This window comes from Lepus europaeus, chromosome 4 (assembly GCF_033115175.1).
Source record: "Lepus europaeus isolate LE1 chromosome 4, mLepTim1.pri, whole genome shotgun sequence".
NCBI classification, from domain to species: Eukaryota; Metazoa; Chordata; class Mammalia; order Lagomorpha; family Leporidae; genus Lepus; species Lepus europaeus.
Window position 1 is genome coordinate 103887190 of NC_084830.1, and position 22457 is coordinate 103909646.

The window sequence follows — 22457 nt, forward strand, 5'->3', positions numbered from 1 at the left end:
TGTCAGCACACTTCGGTCCTCAGCAGCTCCGACAGCGCCTTGGCAAGTGCAAGGTATGGCCGGAAGCAAGAAAGGGCATCTCAGAGAAACACTCTGCCCCTTTCCAGCGGCAAGTCCCCCTCCCTCCCAGGGCACGGAGTCACAGGGCATCAGCACCAGTGTCTGTGCTAGGTGCTCCGTGGCTACGTCCTCTTATTTAACTTTACAAGGAGAACTTAGGCTCAGAGAAGGAAGGTTGCTTGCTCAGTGTCACATCGCTAGGGAACCGTGAGTTTTCCTGACTTGAGCTGGGTGATTCTTGGGGCTGGGTGAGTCTGCTGTGGCGCTGTGCTCAGCCGGGCAGGGCATTGAGTAGCACTGCTGGCATACATCCAGTAGGTGGCAGTATCATCCTTCAGCGACAGCAAAAATGCAGACAGCACCAAACATCCCCTGGGGAACAGTCACCCCTCGTTGAGCATCTCTGGTCCACACCTACATGGCATGCCGCCATCACCTGCACATCACCGAAGTGCTTTCACAGAGGTTGGTGTGGAAGCGTCCCCTGGGCCACGGACAGTGCTGGTGGATCTTCCCCCCACCCCACCCCCTATCCTCTATCCCCGCTCTTTTCCCCTTTTCTTCCTTTTTATTTAAGAGGGACTCTTGAAAGAGAAAATCAGACTGCTTTTACTGATGTGCCGGCGACCAGCCTGTCACCTGGGGTAGGGGTGTGCACACAGCGACCACCATGGGAGCAGGGTAAGCAGAACTCGGGTGTCGGGACTGGTCCTGCTGGGACGTGATGCTTTCTGAAGTCAAGGGGCCCAGGCGCTCTCACACTGCCTTCTCACCTCATGTTCTCCACAAGCTCCTCCCTTTCTTGATGGAGGCCTTGGGCGTGGGAATGGCCTTAGCTGCCATCTGCTCTTCAAAAGGGGACTGCCTGTCCCAGGCAGGGAGAAATAGGGACAGTCTGCGTCCCGTGGCCCCATGAAGGAACACTTGGCAATGCCCTCCTCGCGTCCACAAGGAAGACAAAGCAGGCTATGGCATAAGCCCCAGACAGGCTGGCAAGCCGGCTCCAGCTTTTGCATTGACCACTCCGTGCTGGCCTGGTGGATCAGCCCAGTCCGAGCCACCAGCTGGCTCTGGGGAAAGCCCACCTTGGGCGTGCACTGTGAGGTCAGCATGGCTGCCAGACTGGAGCCGGATCCAGCTCCTTCAGCTCCACAGCAAAAGCGTGGGCTCTGATGTGGCCAGGGTCGTCACACCACACACCGTGTTTGGGTTGTGCGTGCAGTGTTTCTTGAAGACTTCTGCTGTGGTGGGGATGGTGGAGTTCACGGGTCTGGAGGTGATACAGATCATGGCTTCAGGGCAGAGCTGGGTACAGGCGGCTGCCAGGCTGGCCGAGATGGTGGTGCTGGTGTTGACAGGTCATCCTGCTATGGGTGAAACGGTGGCCGAGAAAAGATTACCTCAGTTCTTTGTCATGGAACAAGAATTTCCAAGCAGACAAGGCAGAGAGAAAAGCAAGAATTATTTAAGTCAGAGACCTCCCGGGGGAGTGGCCAGGAAGGGAGGCTTCGAGAGAGGCAAAACCCAAAGGGGCCGGTGGTAGTGGGGTTTTTAAGCACAATTTTAGGGAAGAAAAAACTTGCAATCAGCTTGACATTCAGTGACAAGGCGAGAACAAAACCCATCAAAAGACCCGATTGGAATCTTATTTGCAGAGGGGCGGGATAGGGAACTTGTTTTTACAGCAAACCGTGAGCTCAGAGCGTAGAATGAATCACTACTCCCTTGCTATTCTCACCGTAAAGCTGGAAGCTCCCCAGGAGTGGGGCAGGCACTTTTGACCTTGCTAACGGTAACTTCTGGGGGAAGCAAGCATGTTGCACCCTCAGTTTCCACCAGGACCAACCTAGTCAGGTTAACCCATCTGACTCCCCACATTCCCTCCCCAGGAGAATGGACCCTAACTTCTGTTAGGGCATATGGGATGAGACTGTTCAGACGTCTTCAAGCTGAGTAGGAGTGGAACAGGGAACAGCAGTCAAGACAGGGTTCCAGCAGGAGGTGGCCTCTCAGGGGGACGCAGGGCCAGCTTGCAGAGATGCTTCCATCCAAGGTCTCCTGCGCGTGGCCATCTGGAGTTTCACTAAGTCTGGAGAAAACCAATCTAACAGGCATGTTAAATTCACAGGGTCTAAAACAAAGGACAGAGTCATTATTAGAGGACCTAAGAAAGGAGCTGTCTAAACCATGAGGAAGTTTTCCTATTGAGAGGCAAATAAAAATTGACAGGGAGCCGGTACTGTGGTGTAGCAGGTACAGCCTCTACCTGCAATGCCTGCATCCCATATGGGCGCCAGTTTGAGTTCGGCTGCTCCTCTTCCGATCCAGCTCTCTGCTGTGGCCTGAGAAAGCAGTGGAAGACGGCCAAGTCCTTGGGTCCCTGCACCCGCATGGGAGACCTGGAAGAAGCTCCTGGCTCCTGGCTTCGGATTGGTGCAGCTCCAGCTATTGCAGCCATCTAGGGAATGAACCAGTGGAGGGAAGACTTCTGTCTCTCTCTCTCTCTCTCTCTCTCTCTCTCTCTCTCTGACTCTCCTTCTCTCTGTGTGTAACTCTGACTTTCAAATAAAATAAATAAATCTTTCAAAAAAAAGCTGACAGGAGGGGCTTGATAATAATCAGATGGGTGTTAAGGCCTTAACAGTTTATGAGGCCTAGACATACTTATCTATTTTTTTAAAGATTTTTATTTATTTACTTGAGAGGTAGAGTTACAGACAGTGAGAGGGAGAGACAGAGAGAAAGGTCTTCTGTCTGCTGGTTCACTCTCCAAATGGTCTCAACAGCCAGAACTGTGCCAATCCGAAGCCAGGAGCCAGGAGCTTCTTCCTGGTCTCCCATGCAGGTGCAAGAGACCAAGCACTTGGGCCATCCTCCACTGCTTTCCCAGGCCACAGCAGAGAGCTGGATTGGAAGAGGAGCAGCTGGGTCTAGAATTGGCGCCCATATGGGTTGCTGGTGCCACAGGCGGAGGATTAACCTACTGCACCATGGTGCCAGCCCTCAACGTATCTATCTCTTAACATGAGGTACCAGAAGAGACATCCTAAGGGAGGTGTGAAGCTCCTTGGGGAAGGCACCCTGTTGACTTCCATTACCTAGATGGCCTGGGAGGAGAGCTGGCCAGGTGAAGGCAGGTGGCATCTCTAAAAGGAAATTTACAGTTCTGCCTGCAATGTTGCCGACCCTAGGCTGTCCCCTCAACAGTGGTGGCTACATTGGAAGCTGGGCAGACTCAAGGGCTTTTCAGCTTAGAGCCAACAAGGTCTACGGCTCTGACCTGGGCGTCCTTCGACTCCAGGACAGTTCCATTTCCAATGACCCAGCTCTTGGCTGGCAGTGCTGCCAGGGCTCTGTCCAAAGCCTTGGCTTTCCACATCAAAAACCAATGCCGTTTGGGGTGGACTGGCCTGTTGGGTCTCCTTGATGGCAGATCACTGCCGTCTGTCTTACATTGCTCCTGCTGCCTCGCTTGCTCCTCCTCTTCCCCCTGGTTTCTGGTAAAGGAGACCAGGAGGCAGCCTTTGATGTCAGCCAGGGTGCCCAGTCCTGGAGAGCTATAGTTGCAGGCATGTTCTGAGGGGGTTTTTCTGTGAGATAGACAGTGCCCATGAGGAAAGCTATGTCCTCACTTTAAGATCCAACATGATGACCACCTTATCTATAAATTCTGAAGTCATTAGTAAAACTTTCTCCCCTTAGTTTGGTTTGAAAAGGGGAGTTTTGCCTCCCTTGGAGACCCCTCCTGGCCACTCCACCAGGAGCTCTCTGACTGAAATAAATCTTGCTTTTAAACACATCTTACATTTCTCTCTGCCTTGTCCACTTGGAAATTCTTCTTCCATGTGGGGCAAAGAACCGAGGTAATGTTTTCTCCACCACCATTTCACCCGAAACTATCCTGCTCATACCTGGGTTCCTGGGGCCCCAGTTGCAGTCACCACCGCATTGTAACCCTTCAGGCAGGCAGCTGCTCGGGTCTGAGGGGTCCTGGTCTGGTCTCAATGTGGCTCAGGTGGGTGGCCCCCCAGGTGTGTGCATGAGCTCCTAGAGGGTTAGGAGGAGCGAGAGGGGCTGACCGACACCCCTGGCTGGAAGCCTGAGTCTGGCTGCTGTAGCATTGTCCTGGGCCGAGGTGCAGAGGCTCAGGTGCAGAGCAGCACTGGTGGAATGGGCGAGAGTGGAGAGCATGGCTAGGATCAACTGAGAGCATGGCAGGTACGTGTGGGGCGCACCGCAGGTGCAGGAGCTAGCAGCGAGCAGGCAGCTCCAACCACCTCCACTCCACACCTGCTGTCTTTCCTTTTTGTGGTTAGTTCATGTCTTTTATTAACTCCTCATACATAATTTTTTTTGACAGGCAGAGTGGATAATGAGAGAGAGAGAGACAGAGAGAAAGGTCTTCCTTTACCGTTGGTTCACCCTCCAATGGCCGCCGCAGCTGGCGCACTGCGGCCAGCGCACCGCACTAATCCGATGGCAGGAGCCAGGTGTTTCTCCTGGTCTCCCATGGGATGCAGGGTCCAAGCACTTGGGCCATCCTCCACTGCACTCCTGGGCCACAGCAGAGAGCTGGCCTGGAAGAGGGGCAACTGGGACAGAATCCGGAGCCCCGACTGGGACTAGAACCTGGTGTGCCAGCGCCACTAGGCAGAGGATTAGCCTATTGAGCCACGGCGCTGGCCACATAATATTTTTTATAAATAAATCCTTTTTATAAGTTTTTTAAAAAGGTTTATTTGGAAGGCAGTTACAGAGAGGCAGAGGCAGAGGTAAGGAGAGAGAGGTCTTCTATCCATTGGTTCACTCCCTAGATGGCCGCAATGGCTGGAGCTGGGCCAATCCAAAGCCAGGAGCTTCTTCAGGGTCACCCACATGGGTGCAGGAGCCACCTTGTTGCTTTCCCAGGCCATTAGCCGAGAGCTGGATCAGAAGAAGGGCAGCCAGGACACGAACTGGCACCCATTTGGGAGGCCGGGTGCCACAGGTGGGGGCTTAGCCTACCTTGCCACAGCACCAGCCCTGACTTGTTCCTTTTCTTAGCACCACCACGGAGTCAAAGCTAGATGAAGAGTGGACTCCTTTTGAGTGCTGGCCAGATAATGTTGGTCCATCTTCCAGCTGCTTGCCAGCACAGATCAGTCTTTGCTGATCAGAAGGAAGTCCTTCCTTATCCCAGATCTCGGCCTTGACATTTTCTATTGAATCTAAGGATTCAACTTTGAGTCTTCCCTTTAAGACTTTCTACAAAAATTTGCATGTTGGTGGCGATCCCGCCACAGATGGCAGATCAGAAAGCTGTTCTTTTAAAGAAAAAATTATTTATTTATTTGAAAGAGTTAGAGAGAGAGAGAGAGAGAGAGAGAGAGAGAGGTCTTCCATTCAATGGTTCACTCCCCAATTGGCCACAGTGGCCGGAGCTGCACCGATCCAAAGCCAGGAGCCAGGAGCTTCTTCCTGATCTCCCACATGGGTGCAGGAGCCCAAGGACTTGGACCATCTTCTACTGCTTTCCCAGGCCACAGCAGAGAGCTGGATTGGAAGAGGAGCAGCTGGGGCTTGTTTATTTATTTGAAAGGCAGAGTGACAGACCTGAGAGAGAGAGTGAGCAAGTGAGCGCTATCTTCCATCCATTGCTTCACTCTCTAAATGGTCGCAATAACCAGGGTTGGACCAAGCCAAGGCCGGGAGCCTGGAGCTCCATCCTGATCTCCCATGTAAGTGACAGGAACCCAGACAATTGGGCTTTCCCAGATGCATCAGCAGGGAGCTGGCCGGCGGATCTCTAATAGGAGAAGCGTTACTAGAAGTCAACAGAATGTTCCTTCAGAAATCCATCTTTTCTACATGCTGATATCCTGATTACTTTGCTAATTACTTAGGATAAGCAATTACCACATGTTGTTTTAAATAAGCAACAGAAGACTATTGAGGACTGGGTGTGTAATGCAGCTGTGAAGACCCTGGTTGGGGTGCCTGGTTTGGAATCCCAGCTCCGATTCTGATTCCAGCTTCCTGCTAATGTGCATCATGGAAGGCAGAGAGATGATGGCTTAAGTACTTGAGTCCTGCCATCCATGTAGGAGATGCAGTTTGGGTTCTGGGCTCCTGGCTTCAGCATGCCCCAGCCCCAGCTGTTGCAGGAATGTGAGGAGTGAACTAATAGAACATCTCTGTCTCTGTCTCTCAAATAAAAACAAACAAATAAATAAAAGAAAAAAAGTTGGCTAGTTGGAGTTATAAGGAGGGAAAGAGGGCTCTGCCACATTGATAAAAACCTGTGGGCTGTGCTTCCTTGACCTTTCTTCACTGATAATTCAGCTTCACCTGATTCAGGTTTCTTGTCTGTCCACTTGAACTATACTGTGAAGGAAACACCAGAGGCCAGGGTTGTGGCTTGGTGGGTAAAGCTGCTGCCTGTAGTGCTGGCATCCCATATGGGCATGGGTTTGAGTCCCAGCTACTCTATTTCTGATCCAGCTCTCTACTGTGGCCTGGAAAAGCAGTAGAAGATGGCTGAAGTCCACATGGGCCCCTGCTTCCATGTGGGAGACCCGGAAAAAGCTCCTGGCTTCTGGCTTCGAATCGGCACAGCTCTGGCCATTGTGGCCAATTGGGGAGTGAACCATTCGATGGGAGACCTCCCCCCCCCCACTGGCTTCTGTAACTCTGCCTTTCAAATAAATAAATAAATCTTTTTTTCAGAGTATTTTTTTTAAAAGATTTATTTTATTTATTTGACAGGCAGAGTTACAGAGAGAGGCAGAGACAGAGAGAGAGAGAGAGAGGTCTTCCATCCGCTGGTTCACTCCCCAGATGGCTGCAACGGCCAGAGCTGTGCCTATCTGAAGCCAGGAGCCTCTTCTAGGTCTCCCATCCGGGTACAGGGGCCCAAGGACTTGGGGCATCTTCTACTGCTTTCCCAGGCCATAGCAGAGAGCTGGATTGGAAGAGGAGCAGCCAGGACTCGAACCAGCGCCCATATGGGATGCCGGCACTTCAGGCCAGGGCGTTAACGGGCTGTGCCACAGCACTGGACCCAATAAATAAATCTTATAAGAAAGAAAAAGAAATATAGTTCTCCAACTAGATCAGCTGCAGTTCAGGCTCTGTCATTCACTCTCTGGGTAGGTCACTGACACAGTGACCTCACTAAAGCATCAGGGTTTTTTGTTTTTTTATTTAACAGATAGAGTTAGACAGTGAGAGAGAGAGAGACAGAGAGAAAGGTCTTCCTTCCATTGGTTCACCCTCCAAATGGCTGCTACGGCTGGCGCTGCGCTGATCCGAAGCCAGGAGCCAGGTACTTCCTCCTGGTCTCCCATGGGGTGCAGGGCCCAAGCACTTGGGCCATCCTCCACTGCCTTCCCGGGCCACAGCAGAGAGCTGGATTGGAAGAGGAGCAACCAAGACTAGAACCCGGCGCCCACATGGGATGCCGGTGCCTCAGGTGGAGGATTAACCAAGTGAGCCATGGCGCCGGCCCAGCATCAGGTTTTCCTTTTTTTTTTTGGCAGGCAGAGTGGACAGTGAGAGAGAGAGACAGAGAGAAAGGTCTTCCTTTACCGTTGGTTCACCCTCCAATGGCCGCTGTGGCTTGTGCACCGCACTGATCCGAAGCCAGGAGCCAGGTGCTTCTCCTGGTCTCCCATGCGGGTGCAGGGCCCAAGGACCTGGGCCATCCTCCACTGCACTCCTGGGCCACAGCAGAGACAGCATCAGGTTTTCCAGTAGCACCCAACCTCTGAAGGAAGGGCATGCAGGTGAAATAATAATTATTTAATATGAGGGTCTTTCCAAAGGTCATGGAAAATGGGTGTGCTGAAAATTTTTGCACCAAAATAAGCTTATCTTTTAATTCCATTTTCCATGGAGTTTTTGAAGTACCCTTTTCATATCTAGTTTATGGTTTATACCTATTAACCTAGACAGTATGCATGTAAATAGCTGTTACGTGTTGGAGAGGGTTTATCTTCCCAAATTCATGCAGACTTTTTATTAAAGACTTATTTTTATTTATTTGAGAGGCAGACTTACAGAGGGAGAAAGAGAAACAGAGAGGAAGGTCTTCCATCAACTGGTTTACTCCCCAAATGGCTGCAATGGCTGAAACTAAGCCGATCCGAAGCCAGGAGCCAGGAGTTTCCTACAAATGCAGGACCCCAAGGACTTGGGCATCTTCCACTGCCTTCCCAGGCCATAGCAGAGAGCTGGATCGGAAGAGGAGCAGCCAGGACATGAACCAGCGCCCATATGGGATGCTGGCGCTGCAGGCAGAGGCTTAGCCTACTATGCCGCAGCGCCAAGCCGGACGCAGACATTTAAAGCTTGAATTCTTCTATTAATAGCCAATGGATTAGTGTTAATGGTTGGTGGGTTAGGAAGGAGGCTTGATCCGATGATGGCACATTAGCAGGGAGCAGCCGGGACTCAAACTGGCCTCTAATATGGGATGCTGGTGTCACAAGCATCAGCCCCCATGACGGCTTTCTAAGGTGTGAGCACGTAGAGGCTGGAGAAGAGGGTGCTTCCCGTGCCTGCTTCCTGGTTCATCACGTGTGTTCTGCTTCCTTCCTCAGATACCAGATTAGTGGAAAAACGCCTGACTGTGGACCGTGAACCTCCTTGCTAAGAAGTTCCTCTCAGGCATTTGTTCATTTAAGACGTATTTATTGGGGCTGGCGCTGTGGCAGAGCAGGTAAAGCTGCTGCCTGCAGTGCTGGCTTCCCATATGGGCACCAGTTCAAGACCCAGCTGCTCCACTTCCAATCCAGCTCTCTGCTATGGCTTGGGAAAGCAGTAGAGGATGGCCCAAGTCCTTGGGCCTTTGCACCAGTGTGCGAGACCCAGACAAACTCCTGGCTCCTGGCTTCGGATGGGCCAAGCTCTGGCCATTTGGGAAGTGAACCAGCAGATGGGAGATCTCTCTCTCTCTCTCTCTGACTTTACCTTTTAAATAAATAAATAAATTTTTAAAAGTAAATTCGTAACAGAAACTTTGAGATTTTGCAAATATGTGAAACATGACTAAATAACAAATTGGTCAAAGGAGAAATCACTAGATAAATTAGAAAATATAGGGGGCTGGTGCTATGGTACAGTGGGTTAAGCCACCATCTGCAGTGCTGGCATCCCAAAGGATGCCAGTTCGAGTCCCGGTTGCTCCACTTCCGATCCAGCTCTCTGCTTATGGCCTGGGAAAGCAGTAGAAGATGGACCAAGTGCTTGGGCCCCTACACCCACATGGGAGACCGGAAGAAGCTCCTGGCTCCTGGCTTTGGATCAGTGCAGCTCCAGCCATTGTGGCCAACTGGGGAGTGAACCAGCGGATGGAAGACCTCCCTCTACCTTTCCATCTCTCTGTGTGTAACTCTTTCAAATAAACAAATGCATTTTTTTTTTGACAGGCAGAGTGGACAGTGAGAGAGAGAGACAGAGAGAAAGGTCTTCCTTTTTGCCGTTGGTTCACCCTCCAATGGCCGCTGCGGCCGGCTCATTGCGCTGATCCGAAGCCAGGAGCCAGGTGTTTCTCCTGGTCTCCCATGCGGGTGCAGGGCCCAAGGACTTGGGCCATCCTCCACTGCCTTCCCGGGCCATAGCAGAGAGCTGGCCTGGAAGAGGGGCAACCGGGACAGAATCCGGTGCCCCGACTGGGAATAGAACCTGGTGTGCCGGCACCACAAGGTGGAGGATTAGCCTGTTGAGCCGGGGTGCCAGCCCAACAAATGCATCTTTAAAAATTAGAAAATAGGCCGGCGCCGTGGCTCAACAGGCTAATCCTCCACCTTGCGGCGCCGGCACACCGGGTTCTAGTCCCGGCCGGGGCACCGGATTCTGTCCCGGTTGCCCCTCTTCCAGTCCAGCTCTCTGCTGTGGCCTGGGCGTGCAGTGGAGGATGGCCCAAGTGCTTGGGCCCTGCACCCGCATGGGAGACAGGAGAAGCACCTGGCTCCTGCTTTCGGATCAGCGTGGTGTGCCGGCTGCAACGCGCCGGCCGCGGTGGCCATTGGAGGGTGAACCAACGGCAAAAGGAAGACCTTCCTCTCTGTCTCTCTCTCTCTCACTGTCCACTCTGCCTGTCAAAAATAAAATAAAATAAAATAAAAAAATTAGAAAATATATGGAGATGAATAAAAGAAAAAACACAATATACCAGAATTTATGGGATGTAGCTAAAACAGTTTAGAGAGAACATTAGAGCTGTAGATGGCTACAGTTAAAAAAAAAAAGAGAGAAAGAGAGAAATATTTCACATCAATCATCCAATTTTATGCATAAGGAAGAACAAGAAGAATATAAAACTAAAACTAGGGGGAAAAAGAGCAATTATACCTAAAGCGAGAAAAGGGAAGGAAATATTAAATATTAGAGCAGAAATTAATGATATCAAGAATAGAAAAGTGCAGAAAATTAATGAAGAAAATCTGGCTCTTAGAAAGGACCAATAAAGTTATTAAACATTGGGGCTGGTGTTGTGGTGTAGACGCCTGCAACGCCAGCATCCCATAAGGGCAGTGATTTGTGTCCCAGCTGCTCCACTTCTGATGCAGCTGCCTGTTAATACCCTGGGAAAAGCAGCAGGAGATGGCCAAGTGCTTGGATCCCCGCCACCCTGGACGAAGCTCCTGGCTCTGGCTTTGGGCTGGCCCAGCCCTGGCTGTTGTGGACGTCTGGGGAATGAACCAGCGGATTGAGGATCTCTCTCTTTCTCTCTGTCTTTCCCTCTCTCTGTGTAACAGAGACTTTTAAATAAATAAATAAACCATTAAAAAGTTTATCAAACCTCTAGCCAGACGATCAAAAACAGCATGGGGATAAAAGGAAAGAAAGTTTCAAATCATTGAAATCAGGGGCCAGAGCAGGACATCACTACCAATCTTAGAGACATTATAAAGGAACGCCACAGACTGTACACCAACAAGTTAGATCATGTAGATTAAATGCACAAATTCCTAGAAAGATACCAACTACCGATACTGACTCAGGAAGAAACAGAGGGGAGGGTACTGGGCACAGTGGTCAGGACACCACGTAGACATCCACATCTCACTCTGGAGAGCCTGGGTTTAAGTCCCAGCTCCACTTCCAACTGCAGCTTCCTGACAACGCACATGCTGGGAGGTAGCAGGTGCTGGCTCATGTGGTTGGGTCCCTGCCACAGAGGTGGAAACACTGGATTGAGTTCCTGGCTCCTGGATTCAGTCTGACCCAGCCAAAGCTGGAGTTAGGGGAGTAAACCAATGCATGGGAGACTGTTCTCTCTCTCCTTCTTCTCTTTCAAATAATAAATAAAATACATAACTTTAAAAAGAAAAACAGGGCCGGCGCCGTGGCTCAATAGGCTAATCCTCCGCCTAGCGGCACCGGCACACCAGGTTCTAGTCCCGGTCGGGGCACTGGATTCTGTCCCGGTTGCCCCTCTTCCAGTCCAGCTCTCTGCTGTGGCCTGGGCGTGCAGTGGAGGATGGCCCAAGTGCTTGGGCCCTGCACCCACATGGGAGACAGGAGAAGCACCTGGCTCCTGCTTTCAGATCAGCGCAATGAGCCGGCTGCGGCGGCCATTGGAGGGTGAACCAACGGCAAAGGAAGACCTTTCTCTCTGTCTCTCTCTGTCTCTCTCTTTCTCACTGTCCACTCTGCCTGTAAAACAAAACAAAACAAAAAAAGAAAAACAGAAAACCCACATAGTATAATAAGTAAAAATATTGGGTTAGTAATATAAAATTTGCTACAAAGAAAAGCTCAAGACCAAATGGCTTCATTGGTGAATTCTACCAATTTATTGAAAGAAAATTTGATAGCAATTTTTCACAAACTCTTCTAAAAAGCAGTAGAAAAGAGAATACTTCCTGCCTCATTCTATTAAGCCAGTATTGCTGACACCGAAACCAAAGGCATTAGAAAAAAAAACTACAGATCAGGGGTCAATGTGGGACAGCAGGTTAACCTGCAATACCGGCATTCCATATGAGTGCTGGTTCGAGTCCCAGCTGTTCAACTTCCAATCCATCTTCTTGCTAATGGACCTGAGAAGGCAGCAGAAGGTGGCCGAAGAGCTTAGGTCCCTGCCATTCACATGGGAGACCCAGAAGGAGTTCCAAGCTCCTGACTTCAGTCTGGCCCAGCCCCAGTCATTACTGCCATTTGGGGGTGGACGATCTCTCTCTTTCCATCTCTCTCTCTCTCTCTCTCTCTCTCTCTCTCTCTCTGTAATTCTTTCAAATAAACAAAAACTAAATCTTTTTTTTTAAAAAAATGACTACAGATCAGTGTACACACTCAAAACGGGTTGTACACCATGACCAAGTGGGATTTATCTTAGGGATGCAAGACTGGTTTGATACAAACAAGCTAACGCACCGTATCAGTAAAGCAAAGGAAAAAAGCTGCCCAACCTCCCAACAGGAAGGAATGATCTTTGTCTGAAGCAGTAGGCCTGCCCACCACCTTAATCTGATCACACTGTGTGGTTTGTTCTGAATTCTCTTTTGAACTTTACACCTGTTGCCTGTCAGCATTCCACAGAAGTACAATTCCCGCAAAATAATGCTGGCCTGTCAGTTTGAAATGCCGAATATCACCCACAGAACTGATCATGCTAATTTTTTTGTAAAGATTTATTCTTTGAAAGTCAGAATTACACAGAGAGAGGAAGAGAGGCAGAGAGAGAGAGAGGTCTTCCCTCTGCTGGTTCACTCCCCAGATGGCCGCAATGGCTGGAGCTGAGCCAATCCAAAGCCAGGAGCCAGGAGCTTCTTCCAGGTCTCCCATGCGGGTGTAGGGGCCCAAGGACTTGGGCCATCTTCCACTGCTTTCCCAGGCCATAGCAGAGAGCTGGATGGGAAGTGGAACAGCCGGGACTTGAACCGGTGCCCATATGGGATGCCAGCACTGCAGGTGGTGGCCTTTACCTGCTACACCACAGCGCTGGCCCCAAAGCCTTCTTTTACTTTTCTTTAAAAAAAATTATTTATTTATTTGAAAGTTAGAGTTACACAGAGAGAGGAGAGGCAGAAAGAGAGAGAGAGAGGTCTTCCATCAGATGGTTCACTCCCCAATTGGCTACAATGTCTGGAGCTGCGCCAATCTGTAGCCAGGAGCCAGGAGCTTCTTCCGGGTCTCCCTTGTGGGTGCAGGGGCCCAAGGACTTGGACCATCTTCTACTGCTTTCCCAGGCCACAGCAGAGAGCTGGATTGGAAGAGGAGCAGCCGGGACTCCAACCGGCACCCATCCCATATGCCGGCACTGCAGGCGCTGGCTTTACCCACTACAAACACAGCGCCGCCCCCAAAGCCTTCTTTTTCAAAACGCCTCACCTTACTCCTCTACCCACCCTGGTCAGATGGAAGTATTTGGCCAGGTGGAGCTGACACCCCTGTTCCACGCAATGAAGGATTAACAGGGGGGCTTTGTAACGTTTCCAAATACGGCTTGCCTTTTCCCTTTTATGTTCTGATGAACAAAAGTTAACAGTGGAGCTTGAAATTAACGAGCATCTGTTAACAGATCAACAGTGCTTGCTTGTGAATTCCAGAAACAGGCCTTGGAAGAGTCAGCTGGAGTTGCCCAATAATCTGGCCTTCCCCAGGCATGATGATGGAAGACTGAATCTATGGTAACAGAGCGTCAAGACAAGCACGTAGCCAGGACGCAGTCAGCTCAGATTCGAGCTCAGGGCCTCATCCTGGTCCATGAACACTAGAATCTCTTAACACAACGCTTTGCGTCTTTCCGCTCCCAGCCAGACGACATTTCGTAGCTGCTTAATTGTGCAGGACATCCTGCTACTCCACCTCCGCCTAAGGTCAGGCCGTCAGGGAAATTCCTCGTGGAGCTGCGCTGATGTCCAAGGCTGACACAGCGCCCTGCTGTTGGGCCTGCGACCAGCCTGCTCGGCTGTCTCCTGCTGGCTTGCATCACCACGTCTTCATCTTCAGCAGCCCAAACTACCTTCTGCACTCCTTAAAGCCGCAGACCACACTCGCTAAGGAGGGTGCTAGTCCTTGAGACCCCCAGTCTGCTACCCTCCTCAGCCCCTGTTTGGATTAAACTTTCTGTTTCCTTTATCCTCAGACCTTGGCCTCTGATTCTGCACCATTGGCAAGGCCTGAACTTCTGGTAACAACACGAAACTATCGCATGCCCCCAGTGACCTCAGGACCTCGATATAGAAGCCAGGGCTCAGAGAGGTGGAGTGATCTGCCTCAGGTTACACAGCAAGTTCTTCCTCACCTGGGCCAGCTGAATCCTAAGTTCCAGTTCCCAGGAGCCTGTCTGGCTCAGCCCTCAGTTGCTGGCTCCCCCGCTCTGCCTCAGCCTCAGGACTTGTGTGTTTCTCGGAGTCTGCAGCAGCAGAGAGGCGGAAGTGGCAACGTGCTGGGAGAGCCGGTGTCTTGGCACGGAAAGAGCCGATCTGGTGGGGCGAATACTGACGTCACGACCGCCTTCTAGCTTTGCCAGCGTAAGGATGAGAAGGAAACATTCCTTGGCGGCAGGAACACTGCTCCCCAGCCTCTTCCTGATTCCAGCTTCCAGGAAGCTGAACGGAGCCCCTCCTGAGTGTGGCCCGAGACCCGAGGAGCGCTCGGGGCCCACGCTGTGGCCCAGAGGACCTGAGGAGCGCTCGGGGCTCACGCTGTGGCCCGAGACCCGAGGAGCGCTCGGGACCCACGCTGTGGCCCGAGACCCGAGGAGCGCTCGGGGCCCACGCTGTGGCCCGAGACCCGAGGAGCGCTCGGGGCCCACGCTGTGGCCCGAGACCCGAGGAGCGTTCGGGGCCCACGCTGTGGCCCAGAGGACCTCAGGAGCGCTCGGGGCTTCCCCTTCCCTTCAGATCCAGACATTCCACAGCCTGCTGTGCCGACCTGCCCTGGGAGCAAGGGAGCATCTGGGGGTGGCTCCAGGCTGGGAAGGGGCTTCCTGGAACTCCCTGCTGTTGCGCCTTTCCAGGATCACCTTCTCTGTGTTCATTGGGAAAGAGGGGCCGGGGCCACCCAAGCAGGGGCTGCTCTTCCAGGGACACCTGTGGTGTTTCTTGAAAAGGCAGCAGGTGCAGAGGAGTTTAAGGGCAGCAGAATCTTGCTGCAGCTAGCACAGCAGAGGGCAGCTGTGGGAGCCAGGAAGGTGGAGCCCAGGCTTGGGACGGGGCCAGTGCACCTGCTCTCAGGAAAGCCGGGGCTGGAACTGTCACTGTTGATGCCCTGAGCTGCCCAGAAGTCTCCACTGGGACTCACTTCTGCCTTAAGACCCTCAAACTCCCAAAGCTCCTGGTCTTCCCCAAAGCTGTTCTTCAGGTTTCCAGGGGGGTTTTGGGGGTGGGGGTGGGGGTGCATCACCCTGTCATGCTGAGCATTCCACAGCACACAGTGTGTCCCCATGATTACACGCTGGCACCTGCCCCTCCACACGACAAGCACTTCCCCTACTGCGTGTCCCCTTTCTCTCAACTATGATTCCCAGTTCCCCTGGCTCACGGAGCCCACGGCTTTGGAAACAATTGTCTGCAGTCTCCTTACTTGCTGCAAGCCACTGGCTTTGCGTGACAACTGCTGCTGGTGCGTTTCTTCAATGCACTCACCAGGAAGCAGACCCAGCCTCTGGGGTTGGTGACAGAGCCTGGGCCAGGGTCATCGCAATTCAGTTCATCCTGGAGAGCACCTACCAGGCCCCAGCCCTGGGATATCAGGTACCACAGGGAGGGGTGGGGTGGGATGGGCAGCCAGACCCTGAGCTCTGGGCAGTGGGGAGAGGGGAGAAGGTGCAAGTTTCCAGCTTGTGCTAACAGCTTTGAGGGCAATAACAGAGTGTAGTGTGCATGTGGCTGGGGACTCTGTAGGACGGGTGGCCAGGAGCCCTCTGGGAGGAAGGGGACACTGGGGGTCAGTCCTAAAGGACAGATCTTCCTCCTGCCATTGTTTGCATGTCCCCACCAAAGCACATGTTGAGATCTGATTTCCATTGTGAGGGATCGAGAGGCGGGGCCTGTAAGAGAATAGTGACAGGTGAATCCATTCGTGGGCTAGGACTAGGGTGGGACCCGCTTGATTGGATCCTAGCGGGGAGAGAGAGACCGGACGAAACACACATGCACAGTCCCTTCTCTAGACCGGACGCTGCCTCGGCACTCCGCCAGCAAGAAAGCCACCTCCGTGTGGCCCCTTCACCTTGCACCTCCAAAACTCTTCTCTTAATAATCAATGCCCTCTATGGCAGTATGTCATTAACCACACCACTACGGTGGCGGGCATGGCCCATGCAGATGTAGCCTCTGCCTTCCATCTGCCAGCCCAGGGAGCAGGCAGGGCTCCATTATTTTACAATTTTTTTCTTAAGGATTATTGTAGAATTGCAAGAAAACTGCAAAGGTGTTATAGAAAGTTCCTGTAGGTTAACATCTTACATAACCGAGGTGAATTTGTTAAAACTAAGAAGTTGAGGGGCCGGCGCTGTGGCACAGTGGGTTAAAGCCCTGGCCTGAAGCACTGGTATCCCATATGGGTGCAGGTTCTAATCCCGGCTGCTCCACTTCCGATCCAGCTCTCTGCTATGGCCTGGGAAAGCAGCAGAAGATGGCCCAAGCCCTCGGGCCCCTGTACCCATGTGGGTGACCCTGGCTTCCGATAGGCACAGCTCCGGCTGTTGCGGCCATTTGGGGAGTGAACCAGTGGATGGAAAACCTCTTTCTCTCTCTCTGCCTCTATTTCTCTCTGTGACTCTGCCTTTCAAAAAAAAAAAAAAAACTAAGAAGTTGACAGTGGTAGAATGGTATGAACTTTCACTGGATTTCACATCACTCGGCTTCTTTGTTTTTGTGAGGCTTGTGCACGTACACACACACACACACACACGGGAGTGGGGTGGGGACTTTCATCTGTTGTTTCACTCCCCAAATACCTGCAACAGCTGGGGCTGGTCCAGGCTGAAGCTGGGAGCTGGGAGCTGGGAGCTGGGAACTCAATCCAGGTCTCCCACGTAAGTGGCATGGACTTCAGCCATCACCATGACCTCCCAGGGGACACATTAACAGGAAGCTGCAATTGGAACCTGGAGGTGGGAACAGAACCCAGGTACTCCAATGTGAGTACCCAGTACTCTGACACAGCTGTCCTAACTGGCATCTTTTAAAAAAATTTTTTTTTCTTTATTTATTTGAAAGCATTTAGAGAGAGAGAGAGAGAGAGAGGTCTTCGATCTGCTGGTTCACAGAGACAGAGATCTTTCAGCAGCTGCTTTGCTCTCTAAACACCCACAACAGCTGGCTATGAGTCAGACAAAAGCCAGGAGCCCAGAACTCAAGCCAGGGCTCTCACCGTGACTGGCAGGGGCCTACGTGCTTGAGCCATCACCACTTCCTCCCAAGGTGCCCATTTGCAGGAAGCTGGAATCAGGAGCAGAGCCAGAATGGACACCACTCCAACACAGGGTGCGGGCACCGCAGGCAGTGTCTTCGCCGCTTGCTGAGACTGAGAGTGCATTGGCTCTGCAGATCGCCTTGGCAAATGCTAACAACCCTGAGTCTTCCAGCGCATGAACAAGGAATAGCCCTCTGTTTCTTTGGCTCTTCGTTGATTTTTTTTTTATCAGAATTTAATATTTTTCTGGATATAGATCCTATACATGTTTTTAAAAATTTGAGCCTAAGTAGTTTTTTTTTTTTGATGCTGTTATAAATGATACTAAGTTTTTAGTTTCAAGTTTGGATTGTCTGTTACCAATTTGTAGGAAAGTGATTGAATTTTACGTATTACCTTGCCATTGCTATGGTCACTTACTAACCAGTTCCACAAGTTTTTTGTTCTGCTCTTTGGGATTTTCTACATAGAAAAATGTGTCACCTGGGAACAAAGACAGTTTTATTTTTTTTCCTTCCAACTATATATATCTTTTTATTTCTTTTTTTTTTTTCTTAAGATTTATCTCATTTATTTGAAAGGCAGAGAGTGACACAGAGAGAGGGAGAGACAAAGGGATCTTCCATCCGCTGGCTCGTTCTTCAAATGGCTACAACAGCCAGGACTGTGCCAGACCGAGGCCAGGAGCCTGGAACTCCATCCGGGTCTCCTGCGTGGGTAGCAGGGGCCGGAGCTCTTGGGCCATCTGCTGCTTTCCCAGGGCATGGCAGGGAGGTGGGTAGGAAGCAGAGCGGCCGTGACTTGAACCCGCGCTCACCTGGAATCTGGTGGCTCAGGGAGTGACTTAACCTGTTGCTCACAACACAGCCCTGTTCCTTTTTTGACTCATTGCACTGAGTAGGGCAGCGAGTATGCTGCTGGATGGGAGTGGGGAGAGGGAACGTCCCGCCTTGTTCCCGGTCTTGGCAGGAAAGCATTCACGCTCTCACTGGGAAGTTTGGTGCTGGCTTTCAGGTTTTTTGTAGATGCTCCTTATCAAGTTGAAGAAACTTCCCTTTTGTCAGTTTCCTGAGAGTTGTTTTTTTTTTTTTTTTTTAAAGCAAATGGGTATTTGATTTTGTCAAATGCTTTCCTGCATCTATGGGTATGATCATGTAGTTTTTCTCTTTTTATAAAAGAAACATTTACAGTTAAATGGTGGTCCTACAGACAGTTATATCATAAACCATAGTAATTCTTAGGGACGATGTTTATTAGCTCAGGCATTAGCATGAGGGAACCATCAAGAATAAGAAAGCTCAGAGGCCGGTGCGGCGGCTCAATAGGCTAATCCTCCACCTTGCAGCGCCGGCACACCAGGTTCTAGTCCCAGTCGGGGCGCTGGATTCTGTCCCAGTTGCCCCTCTTCCAGGCCAGCTCTCTGCTGTGGCCTGGGAGTGCAGTGGAGGATGGCCCAAGTGCTTGGGCCCTGCACCCAATGACAGAGCTCTTGCCTTCGGTTCAGCACGGTGCGCCTGCCGTAGCACGGCGGCCGTAGTGGCCATTGGAGGATAAACCAATGGCAAAAGGAAGATCTTTCTCTCTGTCTCTCTCTCTCACTGTCCACTCTGCCTGTCAAAAAAAGAAAGAAAGAAAGAAAGAAAGAAAGAAAGAAAGAAAGAAAGAAAGAAAGAAAGAAAGAAAGCTCAGAGCCGGCGCCGCAGCTCACTTGGCTAATCCTCTGCCTGCAGCGCCAGCACCCTGGGTTCTAGTTCCGGTTGGGGCACCGGATTCTGTTCCAGTTGCTCCTCTTCCAGTCCAGCTCTCTGCTGTGGCCCGGGAAGGCAGTGGAGGATGGCCTAAGTGCTTGGGCCCCTGCACCCAATGACAGAGCAAACCGAAAAAATAAACCACAGAAAAATGGGCACCCCAGGCTTATAACAGAAAGGCACAGGGTCACCAAGTGGCCCTATCTTTTCTTTGTCATTCGTGCCCCCCCACTCTCCTAAATATGAGTACTGTCATGGTTGGTCAGGTCAAAAGCTGACCTTAAGAACCATTATTGGGGCTGGCGCTGTGGCACAGTGGGTAAAGCCGCCTTCTGAAGCGCTGGCATCCCATATGGGCGCCGGTTTGAGAACCAGCTGCTGTACTTCCCACCCAGCTCTCTGCTATGGCCTGGGAAAGCAGCAGAAGATGGCCCAGGTCTTTGGGCCCCTGCACCCACATGGGAGATCCAGAAGAAGCTCCTGGCTCCTGGCTTCAGATCAGCGCAGCTTGGGCTGTTGCAGCCAACTGGGGAGTGAACCAGCGGATGGAAGACCTCTCTCTCTCTCTGCCTCTCCTTCTCTATGTAACTCTGACTTTCAAATAAATAAATGAATCTTAAAAAAAAAAAAAGAACTATTATCATCCTTCAAAGATGTTGGTTGTGATTCACAAAAGCGATACAAAACTCAGCACCTCTTTCATTAAAAAAAAATGGAGAAACTTGATGGACACTAGACTGTTCTGACAGCTGCCTGGGAAGCAGGTCTGATCCTTGCACACAGTTGGATGCACAGGTGGCCATTTCGACTAAAACCAGATTGAACGCATTGCTTGTTCCAGCTCCAGCTCTTCTGCGCCCTTAGATCTCGCAGGAAGGACTCCAGGTTGCTCCTGTGTCTGACTGCAGTGCCGACCTGGGGACTTGCAGCGGGATCTGTATCGTGGTCTGGAGACCTGCTGTGGCATCTGGGGCTCTCGCTATGATGGGTGCCTTTCTCAGGAGACTGACTCCTCCACCTCCTGCTGTGGCGCCATGTCGGAGCACCCGGGGCTTTGCCGGAGGTGATCTGGTGACTTCTCTGTCTTCCTCTTCCTCATCTTCCTCTTCCTCGCCGTCCCCGGCCTCCCCCAGAGCCCTGCCTACAGGCTCCAGTTACTCAGCTCTCTCCAGGACAGAGCATTTTTGCAGCAGGACAGCGCTGTTTGTTGATTACATGTCTATTATAAATAGATCTAGGCCAGCACCGTGGCTTAACAGGCTAAACCTCCACCTTGCGGCACCGGCACACTGGGTTCTAGTCCCGGTTGGGGCACGGGATTCTATCCCGGTTGCCCCTCTTCCAGGCCAGCTCTCTGCTATGGCCCGGGAAGGCAGTGGAGGATGGCCCAAGTCCTTGGGCCCTGCACCCGCATGGGAGACCAAGAGAAGCACCTGGCTCCTGCCATCGGATCAGCACGGTGCACCGGCCGCAGCGGCCATTGGGGGGTGAACCAACGGTAAAGGAAGACCTTTCTCTCTGTCTCTCTCTCTCTCACTGTCCACTCTGCCTATCAAAAAAAAAAAAAAATAGAGCTAGTCCGATAATCTATTTCCCCCTGTGAGCTTTGGTCGTGTACGGCTTTGAAGACATTAAGTCATTTCATCTAAATTATATGTTCGTGGGCACAGAGATGGGGCTAATATTTATTTGTTATCTTAAAACTTTGTTGGTTTGAAAATCAGAGTCCACTGGGTCACTCTCCAAGTGCATGCGATAACTGGGACTGGGCAGAGGCCAAGGCCGAGAGCCAGGAGACAGAAGCCTCAGTCCAGTCTCCCACGTTGATGGCAGGAACTCATCTACTGAGTCATCACTGCTGACTCCCGGGGATGCATCAGCAAGGGGCTGAACCAGGCATTGAGGCCAGGCACTTTGATAGGAAACACAGGCATCTTTTTAAAAAGACTCATGTATTTATTTGAAAGGCAGAATTACAGAGAGAGGAGAGACAGAGAGAAATCTTCCATCTGCTGGATCAGTCCCCCAAATGGCTGCAATGGCCAGGGCTCAGCCAGGCCAAAGCCAGGAGCCAGGAGCTCCTTCTGGGTCTCTCACATGAGTGCAGGGCCCCAAGCACTTGGGCCATCTTCCACTGCTTTCCCAGGTGCACTAGCAGGGAGCTGGATCGGAAATGGAGCAGCCGGGATTTGAACCAGTGCCAATAAGGGATGCCGGCAACACAGGTGGTGGCTTAACCCGCTATGCCACAAAGCTGGCCCTATGAACACAGGCATCTTAAATGCTGAGCCAAATGCCTGCCCCTTCAGTTATCTTTTTAATGTCCATGGGATTTGTATTAATGACCTGTCCCTCACTTCTGAAATTAAAAATTGTTTTCTCTCTCCCTCTTTTTTCCCATTTTTTTTTTTTTTTAAGTTAGCCTGGCTTGAGATTCATCTAAGATTTTGGCTTCATTGATTTTTTTCTACTGGTTTCCTGTTTTCAATTTTATTTATTTCTGCCTTAATTTTTGTTTCTGTTCTTTTGCTTGTTTCATGCCTACGTTGCCCTTCTTCTCTAGTTGCCTAAGGTGGGAGCGCAGATCTTTCCCCTTTTTTAGTGGGTGTGGCTGGGGCCGAAGATCTCTTTCCAGGCGCCACTGTCCCTGCATCCCACAAGTTTGGACAGGTTGCACTCTCTGACTTCTGTGATCCGGGGTTTATTTGGAAGCGTTTTCGCGCATCTCATTATTTGCGGATTTTGCAGCCACCTTCCTGCTCTGGTTTCTAGTGTCGTTTCATCTGCAAGCAAGCACACTTTGCATGGCTCATCTTCTTTTAAATTGCTTCAAGTGCATTTTATGGTCAACTATGTGATCTATCTTGGGGGCTGTTCCCTGGGAGCATGAGAAGAAGATGTACTCTGACGTCGGGTGAAGTACTCTATAAATGTCAATTAGATTCAGTGTACTAATGATGTTTTCAACTTGGCTGTATCCTCGCTGTTTTGTCTGTTGGATCTGTCACTTACTGATAGATCTGTTTTGATAATTACTGATGATTTTTGGAAACTGATAACTGTTAGATCTGTCAATTACTGATGGGTGAATCTGTGCCTGGCTGGGAGACTGCCTGCCTCGCCCATGCAAGTTAAGAGGGCGTGGCACACCATGCCTGCCAGGAAAGATCCTGGTAAGTGGCTCAGGCACACTGAGATCCACACATGACCTGACTGCTGGCAGACAGCAGTGGCCGTAGGCACATTTCCCCCCACCCCCGCTTCCTGTTGAGGGCCTTGTAATTGTCAACTAGGTAA

The 22457-nt window shown here is 51.2% G+C and overlaps 1 pseudogene; it reads right to left on the reverse strand.

Moving 5' to 3' along the window:
* Positions 1 to 834: 834 nt before the first annotated feature.
* LOC133758745 (malate dehydrogenase, mitochondrial-like) lies at positions 835 to 3707 on the reverse strand (annotated as a pseudogene).
* Positions 3708 to 22457: the final 18750 nt, after the last annotated feature.